Raw genomic sequence first — 19,317 nt, 5'->3', positions numbered from 1 at the left:
CATTCGTATGAAAAGCACCTTTTCTAGGCAAATGTTGATTTACTAATAGTGATGGATTATATATATATATATATATATATATATATATATATATATATATATATTTATATTAACGTTTGTTTCAGTGTACCTGCTGGAGAGAAGGTACACTTTTTTGGGTATTGTTTTTCTTTTATAATACAAAAGACTACTTTTTGAAGTAAAAGCTTTGTAGGCTAGTTGCTGAATAACTTTGGGAGTATTTTCAGAAAGAGAAATGATTGCCACCAGGTACACTTGTTTCCTGCTGTGTGAAATTCTAACACTCTATGTTGGAATATGTCCTATATCGAGTTTTATAGTTACGTGTTTTAAATCTTAGCCAACTTATTTTAAAAATTTTTTGTTTTGAAAAATTGAAAAAAAGTAAAAGAAGAACTTGACAAGATTGTAAACTTGTCAGCCACATTCCTCACATCTTGTTCTCCCGAGCAAAGTGAGGAGATGGAAGAATTGAGGTTTCATACATGTCTCATTACACATATTGCAGTGAACAGCTAGAGAATCGTATCATGAAATCAGCTAGTCTCACGTGCAGTGTGATCAGGTTGTTACTATGGTAACATTTCCATTTGTGGGTTTTTGTAGAGTTAAAATTTGTAGTCATCACGTGACACCACCATTGGCTTTTGATTTTGCATGTAAATAAATCACTATACTACCTGCATGCTATTAAGTAGCACCAGTCATAGCACTTAACTACCACCCATACACTCTAGGCTAGGGAATCAAAAACAGAAAAATGAAAGAAATGTGAAATTACATTTTAAGACTGTCCTGACGTTGCTGCTAAAATGTTAAATGTTTCTTTAAAGGAGTAAGAGCATTGCCAACTAGTTGCTCTCTACGATGCCTTCATTTTGTAAGTATGTGATATGAAACTGGTTAGGCATGGTAGCAGTAGGAGGTAAGGAGGGCTTTAATTTATCAGCTAAAGGGGTGCTAAATAACCAAAACAGAAGTAATGACCCTTCTGAGACTGAGAAGGTTCATTTGAAAGCAGTCCTCTTTCATTTTAACCTTATTAACTGTTTGACATTTGTTCTGTTTCCAGACATTCAGAGTTGTCCTGCTCATTTCACTTCTGATTATAAAATCAGACTCTAATATCTTAGATTAACTTGGATTAAAATAGCCTATAATGTTCCCTTGTATCAATTACTGTATTCTAGTAAAGATTCCTACTGTTTTTGTTTTGTTTTGCTTCCTAAAGCCCCCTGCTGCTGTTGATTACACCTAGATCTGCTACTGATTGGAACTGTTAAAAGGCAAAGATAGTGTGGCTGGTTGCTGAATCATTTAATTGTAGGGCTAATAAGAGATGTTCTATCCGCGACCTGAGAGAACTAGCGACACTAGAATATTACGTATGAAGAGGCCAAGGACTATTCTTCTGCACTTTAATAAGTTTTGAAGGTGTGAAATTTATTTACTTGTAACATAATAAAGGAATATCAGTAGCCTCGTTGGCTTCTGAAACTGTGTAACTGAATTCTGTTGAGGAAAAGAAAAGGGAGGAGAAATTCTAGAGAAAATTTAGTGCTAACAATTATTTTTCCCTGGGAAATGACTACTGTTATCAAAATAAAACAAATGGAATAACTATATAAAAATGTTAATTCAGTAGGTGAGACATTTGATAATAAAATGGCAGGAAATTCAAAGTTAAATTGTAATTTGTAATTGAGGCCATATGTGTAAGCCCAATGCACAGTATGGAATGAAGTTGTATAAGGCGTAAGCTCCCCATGAGAAGTTTACATACAAGTTTTGGAATCTAGGGATAGGGTTTTTGTGATACATTCAGGTGTTTTATGAGGCACCCACAGATCGAGAACAACTATTAATTTGTGCACTCACTATTTCATAAACTGAGATCATTAGGTCTGTGCCGGACTTAGAGATTATTTGAGGGGGAGAGCTATTCGTAGGTGTATTCAATGATGCTTTATGATATTGCTACTCCTGTTCATTATAAATAACTGCCTCTTCTAAAGACATTTCAGTTTTCTAAGTGCAAACTAAATCTGTGGTTTTAGGTAATTTGTTTGAAGGTATGTACATCTGTTGGGAAGTACTGACTGACTATAGCTTCAACTGGGAAAAAGCGAATGTTCTTTTAAGATATTTTTTGAAACATTTTAATGAGGAGACTTACATGAAGGCTGCTGTCAGGAAGGTGTTGGAGAGGGGGGAAGAGGCCAGTTAGAAAAGTCTGTGCTGAGGATTAGGTGGCAAGTAATGGGTGCTGTAATTGGAATGGTGATAGTGGAAACGAGGCACAAGTCACAGTGTTGGTGTCTCTTACTTTTTATTGAGGAACCATTGAATCAAGCATCAAAACACTGATACAATGGCTGAAATCTTATTAATGACTAAATGAGTATTTATGCCTTAAGTAATAAACCGTTAGACTGTAAGCCCTTAAAGGCTGATCATTCATTTTTGTGATCTCAGCACTTGACACATTACATTGCTGATAGTAGTCATTCAATCTGCTAGAGTGAAAAAAAAGTAAATAAAAGAGAAAGCCCTTGTTTTGGTTTGCTAGGACTGTGAAGCAAAGTACCACAAACTTAGTGGCAGAAACAACAAAAATGTATTGCCTTACGGTTTTGGAGACTAGCAGTCTGAGATGAAGGTGCTGGCAGGATTGGTTCTTTCTGAGGGCTTTGGAGGAAGGATCTGCTCCAGGCCTGTCTCCTTGGCTTGTAGAGGCTGTCTTCTCCCTGTGTCTTCTCATCCTCTTCCCTCTGTAGGTGTCTAAATTACCACTTATATTACCCCTTACACTTAAGAAGACCTGTCATATTGCATTAGGGCCCACCTTAATGATGCCAAATTTAGCTCGGTTTTCTTCTTAAGGCTCTGTCTGCAAGGTCACACTCTTAAGGTCACACTCTGTGGTACTGGGGGTTAGGACGTAAACAAAGGAATTTTGAGGGGAGGGTCATAATTCAACCACTAATAACTCTCTTTGGAGTTGATATTGTTGATAGGCCAATGGCTAATGACATATACAGTTAATCAAAAAGTAAATATGGTCATTTTGCAGTTAATGGCAGTATAGGGACCCACAGATATATGTCCCTTTGTAATTACTACCGTGTAACATAATTTTTACCTCAGTTTTATTGTTTTTCAATTTATATCTGCAATTTGACAGCTAACCATTGTACTGGTTTCCATCTAGTGGCAGAAATAGGAGATAGGAGGCTGTTGGAAAAGTACAATAGAACTAATTTCCTAGTCTTCTCTCCCATTTTATTTTACCCTGTTTAGAATAAAGCATTGTCCACCCCCACCACCCAGACTTCTTAAATTGTAGGAAAACAAGCATTATCTAAATATTATTGATAATAATGAAATTACATTTATAATGTTGTAGTAGGTGAGTTTTTATGTAAAATTCTGAACAGGTAGTCCATTATCTAGAACACATGTTCTCCAAATGTGGTCCCTCAATCAGTAGCTCAGCCTTACCTGGGGACTGTTAGGTAAAGCAAATTCTTTTAGGCTCTATTCCAGACCTATGGGTCAGAAATTCTAACGGTGGAGTCTAAAAATCTGTGTTTTAATAAGATCTTCAGATGATTCTGTATACACCAGCATTTGAGAACCACTCATATATTGTGAATATATGTATACTGTACAATACCTAACTGTATTGTTTTCAGTAATTACAGAGGCTTAGAGTTATATGTATTTTTTCTTTCTAATATTATTTTGGTTATATTATCTGATACTGAGTCTTTGATTAGGAATGCTACCCAAAGTTACTACATTATTTTTATGGGAAACCATTAATTTCTATTGTTGGCTTATTGTGTGTCTTTCTAGAAATGTTTTATGCATGTAAAAGCAAATAAAACTCTCTCTCCTGCTCTTTTTCCCTCCCTCCCCCTCTCTCTATATATGCGCACGCGCGCGCGCACCCACACACACACACACACACACACACGTGTATATATTCTCCTTTTTTTTTCTTCCTGTACAGATGGTAACATAGGACCTTGTTGTATTCACTTACCATTGTTACTTGGAAGACTTTCTCTATCAATGAGTCATTTTTAGTTTGTCTTTCTCTTCTTCTTTTTTAAAATAGCTATATAGTGCTACGACTGTATGCATGTACAGTAACTTATTTAATAAGTCCCCAATTGATGGACATTTAGGTTTGTTTCACCATTTTGCTATTTAAAAAATTCTGTGAGAAATATTCTTGTGAGTGGAGTACAGAATGTTTTTTAGAAGATTCACATTAAAAACTCACAGCATATATAAAAGTTATATCTATATTATTTTACATGTGTAGGTATAGTCATAGTATATTTTCCTAAGAATGTAATTACAAGGTCAAAGCGTGTGTATATCCTCATTTTTAAAAAAAATTTTAACGTTTATTCAGTTTTTGAAAGAGCGTGTGAGCTGGGAGGGGCAGAGAAAAAGAGGGAGAATCTGAAGCAGGCTCCAGGCTCTGAGCTGTCAGCACAGAGCCCAACGTGGAGCTCAAACTCAAGAACCATGAGATCATGACCTGAGCCGAAGTCGGACGCCTAACTGACTAAGCCACCCAGGAGCCCCTATGTACTCATATTTTTGATAGCTATTTATAAATCATGCTCCAAGGAGGATTTGTGCCCCCTTAAGAGATAAAAATTACTATTTCAAAATGTGTTTATTTAAAGGTGTACAGCAGCGTTATGTACTAGTCTTATATTTTTGAGGGGAAAAAATCTCCGTTAAGCTGAAAAGAAAACATAAAACTTAACCTAGTGTCTTTAACAAACAGTGTATAAAGAATGCTTCAGAGTTTCTTCCATTAGGTTATATATTTTAGACACTTCTTGATGCATAAATTGAAGATAGGATTGAAGATTGTCTCCACTAATCTGAAGTAAGTCTACATTTAGTGATTCATTAAAAAGTAATTTTTACATATCTGGAAAAACAGATCTTTGAAATAGTTTTGGTTTATGTCAGTGAGTACTTGGACAATCTTTAAATGTGGGGATTATTTGAGATACTACATATGTAGTTGTTTAAAAATTTATGATTTTTTTTTTTGGTAACCGCCATAATGTTTTTAATTAAAACTCTTTTTAGGTTTTTCATTTACGCAGTATCATTGGTTTATATTGTGTTAATCATTTCAAAATTTAAAATGAAGCAGTAGTGAGACATAGAGCATTGGTTTTTTTGTGTGTGTTTTTAAAAACATTCTATACTCCACCCACCCTCCCCACCCCCCCCCCCCTTTTAACACTCTCTTAACTTAAAACTACTAAACAGATTTTTATTTTAATCTTTGGAACAAAAATTGTTCTCTTGGGCTGATACCAGTACTTTCTATGCCAAGTTACAGACCGGAATCTATTTTTATAGGCCAAGATACAAACCTCTGAAAACCAGAGTTTATAATGGAAACATTGACAGGTCCTTAACTATCACAGCACACATGGCACTGCTGAAATCATAAGGTACAAGGCACAAGATTTCACATGCTGGGTGAGCATTGAATTTTTCAGTAATTGTATTGTCAGATGCCTCTCAGCTAGGGTTTGATAAGCGTCACCTGCAAATGGAGCTACGCTAGGGGCCATGAGCGCATTGCTGGGCCTGATTCCTGCCCTCTGAACACTTATGCTGAAGCACACAGACACTGAGAGGCACTGGGATAAACCTGTTGGGCTTAGAGAAGGGACTTGGTTGGAAAGAAGTGTGGGAACTTGCTTACCTCTAGATTTAATTTGTGCTACAACGCTGAGAATCCTGCATGTTTTTGCAGGTAGGTCATTATGCATGCGTTCTGGGTATTATTACAAAACAGGTAAAACTGATCAATCACATCTTCATTTTAATTCTATCACAAAAGAAAGTTTAAACTTGAGATTGTTACGTAACCAAACAAGTTTGATATTGAGCAGTTAGGTGAATTAAAAACTCACCATTTTACTTCCTCTTTGAGGAAACCTATCTAGGTTAAAAAAAAAAAAAAAGAAGAAAAGAAAAAGAAACAGCCTTCTTCAAAGACTACATCTGATTACTCAGCTTTGATTAAAGAAAAATCATGAAAACCACCACCCTGGGTCCTTTGAATCACATTACCTTGGTTATATTTTAGTTTCAGTGTGACTAGTCCTCCCACCATTAGTTCCTAAATGCCTTCAGTTACAATAATGAACGAACCTACAGCCTATTAAGTACTTTAAAGGGAAACTTGAACTCTGACCATGTTGGATGCCTTTATGGGAAATAGTTACAGTGGTTTGAGGTATATATTTAATTTGAATGTTCATTGCAGGTTGGATTCTTGCATTTGTAACACCAACATTGTCTCCTTTCTTACTGCCTTTTCTTTATCTTGTTAAATTCTGGAGAGAAGTGGAGGTGTTATGTCAGATATGCTATCTCAGAGGCATTGTGAAGTGTTAGAGAAACCAGTATCTTGTGGGAAGATAATGAAGTGATAGTTTGTTGTTACAGATTTTGTAAGTACTGCCAGAAGGAATAGGGAAAAGAAGATGTTAATTTGAATCTGAATCAGATTTTCTGTTCTAGTTTAAATTTGCCGTATTCATTGACCTCTATCCATATACATTTCATAAGATTTAGATAGGAGACAGGCCTGACATCCCAAGAGGCATCTTTTTTATGTTTCAGACCGGTTTTCCACTAAGAAAGAGAATATGGACATTTTAGGAGTAGTTTAAGAGTTTTGAATCTGTGATTAAATTTCTTCCCCTAATGTGTTAGAAATAATGCTTTTGTATCTTGAAAGATGGAAAATCTAAATGTAAGCTATTTAATTCTGTACATCTTTAATAGTTCTAGAAATAGGGGGTCCTCATTTTATCTATTTTTTTTAAGTTTGTTTATTTTGAGAGAGAGAGAGAGCATGTGCATATGTGAGTGGGGGAGGGACAGAGAGAAAAGGGGAGAGAGAGAGAGAGAGAGAGCGAGAGAGAGAGAGAGAGAGAGAGAGAGAGAATGAATCTCAAGCAGGCTCCTCACTGTCAGTGCAGAGCCTGATGGGGGGCTTGAACTCACGAATCACGAAATCATGGCCTGAGCCGAAATCAAGGGTCGGATGCTTAGAACTGACTGAGCCACCCAGGCACCCCTTGATCTGTTTCTCTATGGAGGAAAGTATGTACACTAGCTCTCCCGTCTGCTTCTCTTTGCCCTTGCTGTAGAAAACCTCACCACAATTTTCAGGAACTACAATCTTGATCTTGGTTACTTAGGGGCAAGGTAATACCACCTCATTTTTAAAGTATCATTTTATTTCACTATGAGGTAAAATGGAGGAGTGTGTGTTATATCTATAGATAGACACTGAGTTCCTAGATTTTCAGATTTGTCTGCTTTATAAATTGTTCCAGAAACAAAAGTACAATAATGTGAGCAGATCTTAGTACATAAAACAGAAATCCGGAAGGATCGTGAGAGCTGACTAAACTTAGTCCTTTGTAATTCACATCCATAGCCGGAGGGCTAGTAAGTGCTAAAGTCCTGTGATGTATCAGACCGTTCACAGAATCTATTCTATACTGATCCAGTTACTAAATTCATCTGGTGTGGTCTTACCACTAGCAGTTTCTAACTGAAATAGTTTTTAGGAAGGGTAGTATGTTAATCAGTGAAAGGAGAGACTTAGATTTTGTTTTGCCTTTGTGCCTCATAAAGCAGAGGTTGTATGAGTTGGTGCCAAGGTTTTCTTTCCCCAGCTCATTCATGTGTTCATCCTCCCTTCCATTTTTCTCTTACTAGGACTTGATATATAGACACTGGGCTAGGAGTCCTGACTTCAGTAGTCTGTAGTTGTCATTTACTCAGAAACAACTAAAGGTCTTGAATCCATACAAAATAAGATCAAATTACATTTAGTATTGTATTTTATTTCTTATATGGCTTCCTAATTTTATTTATCGATGGATTGATTGTAGGTGTTTCACTTCTCCAAAAATACTGCAAGCATCTTAAGGATTGTCGTCTGGCTAGAAGCCCTTTAGTGTGACTTGTTTTTTTGTCCTTTACTAAACCTTACCTTCCTCCTTCTAATGTGCCACCATCTTGGTGTTACTCCTAAGACTGATCTTTAGCTTTATTCCTAACTTTTCTGAGGCAAGGCTCTTTTCTGAAGAAGGTCCTGAGAGGATGGCCTAGGAGCTCACTGCTTCTCCTCATTTGAGACCTGTACTGTAGTTTCTATCATATCATCTCGTACGCCCATGCAAAAGCCCCCAGTACCTTTGCATCCCAGTCAGAGTATAAACCAGAGTCCTTTCATGGCCTATAAGGACATCGGTGACCTGGCCTCTCTCCTGTCTCTCCCTCCATGCCCCCCCCCCCACCATCTGTCTTCATTTACACCCCAACCTTCTTTGTTCCTCCAAAACTCCTAGCCGTTTCCCATTTTATCTGCTTTTGCTCTTCCCAGCAAGCTCTGCCCCCAAGTGATCGGGTGGCTTGTTCCCTCACTTTATTCAAATGCCACCACCTCAGAAAGGCCTTCTATGACTACACTTTCTCAAATAAGCTCCCAGCTCCCAAATACACTCTCAGTCATGCCCCATCATCATTTTCTGTCCCCTTATCCTCTTTACATTTCCTTCATAGCATATGTCACTACTTGACATGTAAATTATTTTTTATGCTTAGTTTATTATTTGTCTTCCTCTAGAATGTAAATTCTCTGAGGACAGAGACTGTCTTGTTCACTTCTAAATGATTACCTTCTGGACTAGCTGCCAGCACATGGGAGGATTTAACAAGTATTTACTAAGTTGAATGTGTGTTACACTTGAGCAGCCCCCTTTCTCCAATTTCTCCTTTCTTTCTTCTTTCCTTTCTCAATAAACAAAATGAGAAACTATTATGTGAAATCTAATTGTAATGTATAAGCGGGAAAAAAAATCCTATGGGATACTCAAAGGATCCATATTTTTGAACTGTGAGTATATTCTGTCTTTCATCTTGTTCTAATAACCTAATTGTGTAAATACAGCCATCAGAGCAGTGGCAGTGTGGTGGTGATAGTAGTAACAATAATAGCTAATATTTATTGAGTGCTTACTATGTGTGTGTCTGGTAATGTTCTGAGTTCTTCAAATTTGCTTAATTCTCACAGAACCTATGAAATGGATATTTCTCATTTTACATTGAGGAAACTGAGGCACAAAGAGTTTAACCAACTTACCTAAAGTCAGATAGTTAATAAGGTCATTTCCTCAATTTGTGCCTAGAAAATGCGACTCTAGTTTTATGTCAACAAAAGTAGATTGTAGAAGTTCCCTTCTGTGGGAATAGTGAAACATGGTCATGGAAAGAAGAATGATTTGGGAGGGGGTTCCTTCTTTGGGCTGTTCTTCCTTTTTTATTCTTTTGGATGAGAACCTGTTTTGCTTACATTTTCCTCATTGGAAGTAGAAATATGATACTGGCTTTTACATGATCAAGTTTCCAAATTTATTCATTTAACTGTTTACGGCAGAATGGAAAAGAATTAGGAAATTTCAGAGAGAAGGGAGCATTTGAGATGAACTTTGGGAAGTAATCAGTGGAATGTGGTCCGATGGATATTTATTCAGTAATATTTACTATTTGCCAGGTCATGAGAATAGAAAAGTGTTTGTTTGTTTGTTTGTTTTTAAGAAATATTTCAGAGAGAGGAATGGGATGGAATAGGTTTTCTTGACCAGGGCTAGTTGCCCAAATAAAAAGAGAGAGAGGTGGGAGAACACTGGATGTCTTTAGAGAATGAAAATATATGAAGGAGAAGATTAGAAAGTTAGATATGGGTAGATCATGAAAGGTATTGAGAACCTGTAGGTGTATTTATGTCGGCAGCATCATGGAATCATAATTATCTCTTGACTTCTTAGAGTTAGAGCTTTTCTAATACATCTCCTTTGCTATGAGATTCTGTCCTATATTACATGGTATGCACATTTTCTACATTCTGCCTCCTGTCAGATCCTAAATGCCAAGACAGCAAGGATGTTGCCTGTCCTCATTCTTTATTCCCTGGTGTTCCTTTCCTAGTGCCATTAAACATAGTGGAAAGCCAGTAAGGATGTCTTAAAATGAATTTCTGAAGAAGTCTGAAATTCACGTCCCAACCACTTGGTGTGTGCAGTTGGGCTGAGATCTTTAATCTGCCAGCCCCAATATCCATATACATAAAATAGAGATGATAATAATGCCTTTATGATTAAGATTCCTAAAGGTATTGAATGGGATAATAACATAAAGCACAATGTCTGGCATTTACTAAGCATTCAGTAAAATATTAGTAATCATGAGTAGTGCATGCCTCTCAGCATAGAGAAAAACATCGAACAGATTACTATAATCATTTTTAAAGTTCTTTTTTGTTCAGGAACATAATCTGTTGTTCATTGTACCATATTTAGAAAAGGAAAATCTGGTTTTCTTTAAATCATTCTTTTCAGAGTGCATCCTACAATATAATTCACCAAATGAGGACCATTTAAAGTGTGTATAAATGATAATATACTAAATTAAATATTATATTTAATATAATTTAATAACGTACTTCTGATTTTTTAATACTGGACTAAAATTGCTGTGTATCCATGATTTATTTTTTTTAATCCTATAAATTATTAAGCACAAAAGACAGCACAGCTGAAAATTGGGCAAAGAATGTGAACAGGCAGCTCTTAGAAAAGGAGACCCAAATGGCCAGTAAACAGATGTGAATGTTTAATTTTATGCATCAACTTGAGTGGGCCACAGGGGCTTCCCAGATTTTGGTCAGGCATTATTGTAGGTGTTTTTGTGAGGGTGTTTTGGATGAAATTAATATTTAAATGAACGGAAAGCAGATTGGCCCTCATAATGTGGGTGGGCCTCATCTTATCGGTTGAAGGCCTGAATAGAACAAAAGGCTGACCTTTCCCCCAGCAAAAGGAATTCTACAGCAGTTCTGACTTGGACTTCATCTGCATCACCTCTTTTTGCCTGATGGCCTTCAAACTATATCATCAGCTTCTCCTGTCCAGCAGCCTTTGAAATAGAACACTGGCTATTCCTGGATCTCCAGCCTGCCTTCTTGCCTGCATTGCAGGTTGAACTTGCCAGTTCTGTAATTATGAGCAACATTTCCTTATAATAAAACTCTGTCTGTCTCCTCCTTTGCTTTCTGAAATCCTCTGTTTCTCTGGAGAACTCTGACTATATGACAGATGAAGAGAGTTTCGGTCAAGAAATAGGGAGATGCTAATTTAAACCACAGTGAGATACCACTTCATACCATTCAGAATGGAGAAAGGCTCATGATATTCAGAGCTGGTAGGGATGTAGAGAAACAGGAACTGTCCATACGAACATGTAAACTGGTATAGCACCACTTTGGGTAGAAGTTTGGCAATATTTTGTTAGAATTAAAGATGGGCAACAATTTTGATCCGGCAATTTCACTTCTAGATTAAAATTACTAGGTTTTTCATCAAAATAAGATTGCATTAAATGTTAAGGTAGGATATCAAAATTTAGTTTTGTGTTAATATTATTCTCATTAAAATTGTTTCATGATCCATTTTTATATTTGGTTGCTTATTTAACTATAGATATATGTATGTGCCCTACCTGTGGGCTCACGATTGCTGTTATGCACTGACTTCCATAGGGTACCTAATAAGATAATTTTGAAATGAGATGGTTTAAAGAAATACATCAATTTCAGTCACTATAATCCACTGTTAAATTCTAGTAGTAACTAAAAAATATAGTTTAATTTTCATACATTTTTTTTGGTGCTAACACTCCAAATTTTGTAAAGAATAATCTTGATGTTCCAAGAGGATGTGCATGCCATATGAAATAATCCATATCATATTAGAAGGCAAAGTATTAGTTTCTCAAATATGAGTAAGAAAAAAGGTGATACCAGTGCATTTGTGTAATTAAATTATGTAAGTTTACTGCTTTGACCTCTTATATTCATTCATTGCATTTAAATAGTGACCTTTCTTAAATATTTAGTAAAAACTTAGAGCTTCATAGTATTTGGACAAAGTCGTCTTACTATATTAAAAAAAAAAAAAAAAACTGGCCATCTTAATCTTTTGCTTGATTTTCTAGGATTTAAAATCCCAGGAATTTAAAATATTATGTATTTATGGTTTTTAAAGTTACAAAAACATTTTTTTGCTAAGGAAGACTTTGTGAAAATGTACTTAAGTGAAAGTGAATATATTTGGACTTGTGGGGGAAATTATTACCCGGTTTCAAAAGTTTTTGTAGGAAAAATTACAATATGATAATGTCACTTAAACTGCTTGATCCTGTTTAGTCTTTTTAGAAATTAAGATAAAACTTCTAGGCCCTAAACAGTTTTCAAAGCTTCAGTTCTCTAAATCAATATGTAAATAGCACATTGTAATTCTGAATGGCTGTGTCATTGTTTTGCAAATGGTAAAGCTTGGCATGAAGTTTGTAATCTCCCTTTAAATTTTTTGCTCCCTTTAAATGTTTGCTAAAAATTTTGGGCAAACATTATCAAAATTTTAGAAATTATGCAGGGGTTTCATTTAAATCAGTATGGTAAGGCTTAAAAAGAGTATATTAAATCTGAAAACATGGCTGGAAAAAAAATAAATCAGTATGGTAAGAATTAGGTAAGTCTAATTTAATGTACTTACCTTTTAACCATTTATATGATATTCTTTGAAATTTCAGAGGAAGTATACTACTGAACTCTGCTACAGTATATACACAATAAGAAGGCGTATATATATTTGCTAGTAAAATTCTCTGACCGTTGAGGTAGGGTTTGTGTAGCCTCTTTGTTGTCCCTGTGTATTTGTGTATTTATTCCATTTTGTTAATTGCGTTCTTTCATCAACCGTTTCAAGGCCTTTATTTGTTTTATATAGTGTTCATGGAATTATTTTGGTTTTTTAGTATGCATTGGTGTCTTGAAAAATTCTTTCGTAGTAGCCATAGAACTTATGTTTTGTAAAGACATCAAGATATCATGTAAATGCTGTTTTTTATATCATATTCTGTTTTTTATAATTAATCCTTTCTTCTTTATCCATCTTTCATCTTATCAGTGCTTTAAACTTACCTGCTTGTAAAAATGAAATGTAAACAGTTTTGTTCTCATTTTGAGGGCCCATAATGTTCGGTGTTAGAAAACATACAGAAATTACATATATGTACATAAGTGAAATCTTTTTTCGGTAAAGATGGAACCATTACAATTGAATGGAGAAGCAAAAATTCAGAGACTCTTAAGTCCTATCACTTTCCAGTTAGGCTCAAATTCATTATTTTACAGTAAGTTTTACTATTTTAAGTGGTTATCATTTTCTGCTATCAATTACAGAAAACCTGTATGTATTTATATGGCCTCAAGTTGGAAACTTGGAGTTTTCTTGTCTCTATTATTACTGATGATCTTCTATGATAAATTGAAACATTTTTACGTTCATACTGAAGTTTATGCTCAAATATATAGAAGCTCCTACTCCATGAGCAAATAAGCTAATCAATTTTGGAGTCACCAATCAGTTAAATTAGCAGTTTTTGTATGGAGAATAACATGTCTTCACATTATGCATTTTTGAATAACTTTTTTAAAATTTAAGGTCACACTCAGAGCTTACCATACCTTAGATTCTTATGCAATATCATGCATATTTATTAACATTTTATTTATAATAAAGAATGAAAATATCATATATTTGAATTAAGACTGGTCTCAGCAAATTAACAAAGTTCAATTTTCTTTGTATTTTTTTTTCCTAAATACACCTATGTTCCTTAGGGGTAAAGATAATTTCACTATAAGAATAGTCATATACTCTGTCTCCATTCGGCAGGGTCCTCAGTGGCTCCTGGATTTTTGTTGGGTTGTTTCATTTTTCTGCATTTGGTAGCTGATGATTTCCATTAAGTAGTTGGTTTTTTCATTTGTTTATTATTATATTTCTTTGCAGTTACTTAGGGAACTTGAAAAACAAGTTTCTGTGGGGCCAGGTCAGTGCATTTGAGTAGTATATCTTGGTCTTTCCCATTAGTAATCAGATAGCAGCTCTGGAAAAACAACACTTTACTGCTTTTGGGTGAGTTTTTTGGGAATCTTACTCTCAGAGTTTTGATCTCATCTAATCCTGGGATTCCTATAATGAACATTGCACATATTTTCCAATAGATGTTCATTTTCATTTATCTATTGATAGGATTGTTAGCTAAAGTACAGGATGCACAATTAAATTTAAATTTCAGACAAATTATGAATACTTTTTAGTATAAGTATTTCCAGATCTTTTGTTGTTTTTCTGAAATTGAAATTTAACTAGGCATCCATATTTTTATTTTATTTTATTTCAATTAATTAATAATTTCAATTACTTAATGCTAAATCTGGCAACTTATTTCCTGGGCTCTTTCCTCACTAAACTTTGAGCTCCTTGGGTGAAGGGGGTTGGGTGGAGGTACCCTTATTCATCTGGACCTAGTTTTCCAATCTCCATGGTAGTCTGGTGATTTTCACTGACTGAAAGAATGAAATCTGTAATCAACTAAAATATTTCTTTATATGAGTATTTATAAAGCAACTGTATTCTACTGGGTTTACCCTTTTATGTGAGTTAAATTCATTGAAAATAATGTTTCAATGAAGAGTTGCAGATCTCAATGGTAAAAAAAAAAACTTCATCTCCCTTTCTCTTCGTCATCTCTTTTCCTCTTCTCTTTCCAGATCTTACTATAATTAGCTAGCATTAACAGCAAATGTTTACTTTAGTTAAATTATTCAGAACATTTATTTTACTTGTCAAAGGTTAGATCAGGTTGTTGTTTGAACTGGTAATTAAATGCAGCCTAATATGCTCTCATATTTATATGCAATATAAGCCTGGTTCCTCATCATTCTGTATAATTTTGATGTTCAAGGCTGACATTTCAAAAAGGTTTTCTCTATTCAAATATTGCTCATTCTTCTTGAACTCCTAATTGTTTGTTAGAGTTACCTTGATTTTATGAAAGCCTGAGTAAATAGTTTTTTAAAGGCTAGAGGTGTTCTTGATATAAAATGAGGACAGTAACAATTGGAAGTATTTTTGTATGGCTGTAAAATAACAAAAGGTTTGGTCACTAGGCTGATTTGCTTTCCCAGTCTTTGCATCTTGAGCATCGTTCTGGAGAACTCTGAAACCAAATGAGGATATACCCTGAAGAGCTTTTTGTTAGGCCACTTTAACTTTTTATAATGCTAGGTTTTCTCTTGGTTTATATAGTCACAACTGCCACTTGCTATTGCTTTATAGCATTTGAATATTGAAAGGCCAAATATATATATTTTTAAAGTTTATTTACTTGGAGAGAGAGAGAGAGCGAGCACAGGTGAGGGGCAGAGAGAGAGAATCCCAAGCAGGTTCCACACTGCCAGTACAGAGCCTGATATAGGGCTCAGACTCACAAACTGTGAGTTCACGACCTGAGCCAAAATCTAGAGTTGGATGCTTAACTAACTAAGCCACCAGGGAACCCCAAAAGGCCAAATATATTCTTATTTTGTAATATCAATTATTTAAGCCCAGTTGCGAAGCTTTCATATATTGTACTTATTTCTGATTATACATATTATTTATAAATCTAGTATTTTTATAGTGGATTGTTTACTTTAAACATCTTGTTCTGGTAACCTGGAAAATGTAAGAATTAAGTCTTATAATTTTAATTTTCTTTTGATCATTGTTCTTAGTATGTAGACCCTTATTGTATTTCTCTGCCTATTTAATTGGCAACACTTGAATAGTTCAGATGTGTAGTTGCTAAAAGTGAGTTAGGTTTTCAGGATTTTACCAACGAGTGATATTTAATATTGAATGACATGTATTAAGACAAATGCTTTTATATATAATTTATTTGGCATTGTAAATGCATTTATCTTGTGAGAAACAGACCCCCTGTTGTCAGATGAAGTATTCTGGAAAGGTTTGGAGTAAATAAATAATAAAACTACTTTGATATACAATCTAACTAATATTAAATATTAAGACTTTTCAGATGATTGATTTTAATACTTAATTAACTTAAAGTCCAATGTAACCTTCTTGCATTAAAGATGGACAGAATTTTAAAATGGAACTTTATTCTTTCTCTTTCTTTTCCTTCTCTCTTCTCTTTTTCCTTCATTCTTTCTTCCTTACTCCTTTCCCACCTCCTTCTCTCCCTTATGATAAAGACTTTAGAACATCATTATTCCCAACCATCAAATTTACCTCTAGCTGCCTTGATTTTAAATCATTTTACCTTGATTAAAAGGGTTTTTTTTAATAGAAGATTCTATAGATAATGTTTAAATGCTCTCTCTTAATTATGAAAATATAGCTTCTATCAAAGTTTGTCGCTTTTATAGCCATGATGTCATGTTTTAGTTTATACACCCATCATGGTAAATGCATGCTATCTGTGACCGATACTTATTCATGCTATATCCTCTCCCTCTTTTATAATTGTGTTCTGGAAATAGTTCATTTAAGCTCTTTGATATGCTTTTCTTATAGGAGATATCTTTATGTAAAGTAATATTACTCTGTCATTTCAGTGTTTGACTTTAAGTTTACCATCAGTCAAGAATTTAAATGAATGAAGTATGCTTATATGAGCTTTTCTGAATATGGATGTCTTTAGAAGACACAATTCAGAATGCTAATTCTCTGCCTGTGTATTAGAAGCTTTGAAAGAATGAATATACACTGAAATGCATAGAACTTCAGACTCAGAGGGAATAAATTATTTTTCTAGAGGCTTTGTTCATGTAATACCATTTTAACGGAAAAAAATTTATTCAACTAACCTTTTGTTTTGTCTGTACCATGCTAAGAGTTTGAAGTTTTCACCTGATGCTTGTATTGCTTCACTTACATGGAAAATAATCTTGTTTTGAAATTTTATTACTGTACTTTAAAACTGTCCTCTAAGCTTTAGTGCTGAATTCTTACCCTTTATTAAATATTAACTATTTTCACAAGACTTCCCTTCTTTCAGTCAGATCACTTTTATCCTAAGATTTAATACCGCAAGAACCAGATCATAAAGCCAATATAACTGTCTTTAAGATTAGTCTTGGAAGGGCACCTGGGTGGTTCAGTCGGTTAAACATTCAACTCTTGGTTTTGGCTCAGGTCATGATGTCATGGTTTTGTGGGTTCGAGCCCCACATTGGACTCTGTGCTGACAGCAGTTTCCGCCTAATGTGTCAATTCCTGTGACCACAGGATGGCAATAAAACCAATTTTGAGTTTTGTGAATTTTAAGTTTATGTGAAGGAGAAAATTTAACTGTTATAGTAATGTAGCAAAGAAGGGATATCTCCCTTCTCAAGTCTTGGAAGGTTATATTGCTGTGCTTTCTGAATTAAAAAAAAATAAGATTGCCTTCATTTAAAAATTCTTAGGGTTTTTTTTCCAGGAAAATTCTAGAGACAGATTGGCATTACTTAAGAAAACTGAAATCCATCAATTATGGGTTTTAGTGGTCATTTACTAAGGTACATATTTGTGGTCATTATATACTTCCTCTCTGTCTACCTGTTATGTAGAGAAGATTAAGGCATATCAAGTATAGAAGTCTAAGTTTGTAACACAAATATAAGATGTAATGGTGAATTGTACATTTCAAAATGTTTATGCCAATTTGACTTTTAATAGTGATTATCTTAAAATTTTCAGATAAAAAAATTCCCTTAATTCTTTGAATTTTTATCAAATATTTTCCTATGGTCTGATATTTAGAAGTAAAAATACTATTCAATATAGTGATTAAAATAAATATAGACACATTTGCTTAAAAACCTTTGATACTCTCTTTTGTGGTAGTCAAATATTTTTGCAGTTGGTATAGTCACAAAACACAAATTGGAAAATTTTTGAGAAAATTACTTCACATTTAAAAGCAACACTACATTGTGATTTTATAACATTATCATAATAGCAGTAACCATTGCACTTAAGTATTGTTTATTCTAGAAAACTAAAATAGCCCCTGTATTTAAAACAGAACAATGAAAAACAAAGCAGCACCTGTTTAAGAAGTTAATTTTCAACCAGATTATTATTTAAATCCATAACTGAAAGAAAAGAACATCATGTAACTTTTCTTCAATAGAATTTTTGTTTTTCTTTTAATGTTTACTTGTTTGAGAGAGGCAGACAGAGTGTGAGTTGGGGAGGAGCAGAGAGAGAGGGAGACACAGACTCCAAAGCAAGGTCCAGGCTCTGAGCTGTCAGCACAGAGTCCGACATGGGGCTCGAACTCACGAACTGTGTGATCATGACCTGAGCCGAAGTTGGATGCTCAACCGCCTGAGCCACCCAGGTGCCCCTCTTCAACAGAGTTCTTGAAAATAACTCATTATTACTTTTCGATTAGTTTGCTTTCTTTGAATAAAAAGAATTTCAGTGATTCAGTTTCAATCTTTACAGGCATAATAAATTAGAATATGGTGGATCCTTGATTATATAGACTAGTTGTAGACTGGTGTATTTGGTAAATTTTTTATTTTTGTTACAACCATATAACCATAACTTGGTTATAACCAAGTTGTCAATTTCTAAAGAATTATTAATAAAGGTAAAAATCAGTGGATGACTTCTTGAACCTCACTTTCTTTAAGGAGCCAAAAGACCTTAGGTATCTTCTAAAATCTTGAATGAATGTATGAATGTCATCATGTTGTATTTTTTTTTTTTTAAATTTTAGGTTTATTTATTTATTTTGAGAGAGAGAAAGTATGAACGAGAGAGGGGGAGAGAGAAAATCCCAAGCAGGCTCCACATTGTCAGCATGGAGCCCAGTGCAGGGCTTGAACTCATGAATGATGAGGTCATGACCTGAGCTGAAATTGGGAGTCAGACCCTTAACCAACTGAGCCATCCAGTTGCCCCTAGAGTATTTTTTCTTAAAGTTTATTATTTATTTTGATAGAGTGAGTGCATGTGTGTGGGTAGGGCTGAGGGGAGGGGAAGGTGAGAAAGAGAGAGAGAGAGAGAGAGAGAGAGAGAGAGCGCGCGCGAGCGCATGCTCCTTGCTGTCAGTGCAGAACCTGACCATGAGATTGTGACCTGAGCCGAAATCAAGAGTGGGACACTTAACTGACTGAGCCATCCAGGTGCCCCTAGAGTATTTCATTTTAGCTACAGAAAGGTGTTTTTTTAATGTTCCTTTAAAAAATGTGCTTTGATATCAGTTTGCTAGTTGTTTATTTCTCATAGTTTGAAGTACATGAAATCCCCT

The 19,317-nt window shown here is 34.8% G+C and overlaps 1 protein-coding gene across 9 annotated transcripts in view; it reads left to right on the top strand.

Moving 5' to 3' along the window:
- Positions 1-19,317, top strand: part of TBC1D5 (TBC1 domain family member 5) — a 535,872-nt gene that overhangs the window by 171,126 nt on the left and 345,429 nt on the right. The window contains exon 1 of one of the 9 annotated variants that reach the window (XM_078432391.2): positions 7,991-8,995. The exons of the other annotated variants lie outside the window; for them this stretch is intronic. The gene's annotated coding sequence lies outside the window, so the exon portion shown is untranslated. Of the gene's footprint in view, positions 1-7,990; positions 8,996-19,317 lie in introns of those variants that run through there. 9 annotated transcript variants of the gene reach the window in all.

This window comes from Panthera onca, chromosome C2, assembly GCF_046562875.1.
Source record: "Panthera onca isolate mPanOnc1 chromosome C2, mPanOnc1 haplotype 2, whole genome shotgun sequence".
NCBI classification, from domain to species: domain Eukaryota; kingdom Metazoa; phylum Chordata; class Mammalia; order Carnivora; family Felidae; genus Panthera; species Panthera onca.
This window is presented reverse-complemented; position numbering and strand designations above follow the sequence as displayed.